Genomic DNA, 2,988 nt, shown 5'->3' on the forward strand with positions numbered 1-2,988 from the left:
GATCTATTGCTTGGAGTTTGGTACACTGGCAGGGAGACCTTAATGAGCATTGCACTCCTTGTTCTCCCAGGGATGCCTCATGACCTTGGCTTGCTGTTTTGACTTTTCCATCATCAGAACTAAGGTATAATACTATGTAAACTGCTGACATTTGGAAGTCTATAACATCGGGAAAGTATTTAAGATTTCTCATCTTAAATTAGGTAATCTGGAAACACCACGGACCACACTGGTGCTTAATGAAAAACAAATGAGGCTGAGACACCTATTACTTGGCAATATTAAGCTCCTGAATTGCTTTTATGTATTTCACAGGTACCTCTGTCATCAGACTAACCAAGGCATTTGCTTATAATAATTGCAGATTTGATTAAAATCATAAACTCTGCTTTAAGATGTAAAAATTAAATGGCTGAGGCTAAGCAGTAACAAACTAGAAGAAGCCGCAGTATGCCTGCCAATTATTGTTGGCAGGAAGTGGGATGACTCATCCCGATCATGTGCTTTCATTGCTCGGGACAATGGGGCATGATGGACAGGTTCAATGTATTAAATATGGTGGACATTTTTGTCATTCAGTTTGTAGGAGACTGTTGAAATGCAGCCATAGACTAATCAGGATGCTAAAGTGAACCAATGCTTTACTGTGAGAAAGCTAATGGTAAACATTAAAAAAAAAAAAAGACATAGGCCCTAGCTGGTTTGGCTCAATGATAGAAGGGCCTGAGGACTGAAGAGTCCCGGGTTTGATTCCAGTTAAGGGCACATGCTGGGGTTGCGGGCTCAATCCCCAGTAGGGGGCATGCAGGAGGCAGCTAATCAATGATTGTCTCTTATCATTCGTGTTTCTATCTCTCTCTCCCTCTCCCTTCCTCTCTGAAATCAATAATAATAATAAAAAAGACATAGACTCACTCATATGTGGAATCTAATGAACAAAATAAACTGATGAACAAAATAGATCCAGAGACATAGAAACATGGAACAGACTGTCAAATCTCAGAGGGAAGGTGGGGGTGGGTGGGTAGGTGGGAAGAAATCAACCAAAGAGCTTGTATGCATATATACATAACCCCTGGACACAGACAATAGGGTGGTGGAGGCTGGGGTAGGGTGTGGGGGCAGGCTATATAAGGGGTCAATGGGAGAAAAAAAGGGACATATCTAATACTTTCAACAATAAAGATTTTAAAAAAAGAAATAGATCCAGAGACATAGAAGCATGTAACAGGCTGATGAATTTCAGAGGGAAGGTGGGGGTGAGGAAATGGGTGGGGAGATTAACTTGGGAATTTATATGCATACAAGAATAGCCTATGGACACAGACCTGGGTGAAGGCCTGGGAGGGGTGGTTGTGGGGTAGAAGGGATCAATGGAGGGAAAAAAAGGGGGGCCCTAGTTGGTTTGGCTCAGTGGATAGAGTGTTGGCCTGCAGACTGAAGGGTCCCGGGTTTGATTTCAGTCAAGGGCACATACCTCAATTTCAGGCTCCATCCCTGGCCCCAGGCCAAGCGCATGTGGGAGGCAACCAATCCACTCGTCTCTCTCACATTGATGTTTCTCTCTCTCTGTCTCTCCCCATCACTTCCACTCTCTCTAAAAGTCAATGGAAAAATATCCTTGGATGAGGAATAACAAAAAAAAGGGAGGGGGGGGGACATCTGTAATATTTTCAACAATAAAGATAATTAAAAAAAAAAAAAGACATGGAGCCTGGCTCAGTTGGCAGGTTACTGGTTCCATTCCAGGTCAGGGCACATATGCAGGTTGCAGGTTCGATCCCTGGTAGGGGGCGGGGGCATGCAGGAGGCAGCCAATTCATGTTTCTCTTTTGCTAATATTTCTCTATCTCCCTTTCTCTCTCTCTCTAAAATCAATATATATTTTAAAAAGACACGAACTGTTTCAAAATAATCAACAGATGTACTAAAAAAGACTGGTGATGAATCCTAAGGAAAGTCCAGGTAAATAAATTCCAAAAGTTAGGAAAAATACATAATATTGGCAGTAAGAGGCATGACCCATTGCCAAGAGGGGGAATGGGATTAGTTACTAGGAAGAAGTAAAAAAGTGTATTTCGGTTGCAGGAGAATGAGGATATTTCTAAAGTTCTTCCTATTGTGACCCTGGCAGGGTCGCCATCTCCTGTCTGGTATCTCATCCTGTAAAAATATCTGAGAAATAGGGAAGGAGAGAAGTATTTATTTGGTCTAAATTCCATGAACTGGTACCGAGTTACTAAAAAACTTAAGAGGACTGGGAGGCATGTGTTGGAACAAGCAGTATATATATATCCTTGCACTCACTATTGCTTCAAATCCAAAACTGCTCTAAAAAGTAATGCTTTTTTTTTAGGACTTGTAAGATGTTGACAAAACCTGTGATCAGCACAATCCTTGTTTGCTCAGAAGACCTTAACTGAAGCTCAGGTGTGCTCCCAAACATGGCTGGGGTAAGTTCGCCTTTCTGGGCCTGTGTTTTTGTGTCTATTATGAGAATGCTCTCTGGATTATTTTCAGCTGGACAATACTGCGATTGGCGTGAAGAGAAATATCTGTGTACATACAACAGTCTCAGAAGAAAGCACAGTTTTGCCAACAGATAAATACCCTGAGTCAGTTTGCCATTTCCCCAGGGAAATCTACACTCCGGTATGGTTTGGCAATAACAGCTGTGCTGTTGGGGGTGGGGCACAAGCTGAAGGAAATGATTATTGTGAGTCGGGAAAGGGAATAGAGATAGAGAGGATTAGTCATGAAGGTTGTGCGAGGGATAACTTTTCACTGTAACCTTAGCCATATCCTCCACAGGGAGATAGTAGATTTGCATTTTCTCATTTGATTTGCAACCCAGAAAACATTTGTTCACTCGGGCTTCTTTATAAAAGGAGTGCTGCATTAGTCCAGAATTGCAAAGGGAAACACAGAGGTGGGTAACCGGAGTCCTGTGGTTTGTCCACCTGGTGTAGACGTAGTACCCCACTCCCC

The sequence above is a fragment of the Myotis davidii genome, unplaced genomic scaffold (assembly GCF_000327345.1).
Source record: "Myotis davidii unplaced genomic scaffold, ASM32734v1 scaffold54, whole genome shotgun sequence".
NCBI classification, from domain to species: Eukaryota; Metazoa; Chordata; class Mammalia; order Chiroptera; family Vespertilionidae; genus Myotis; species Myotis davidii.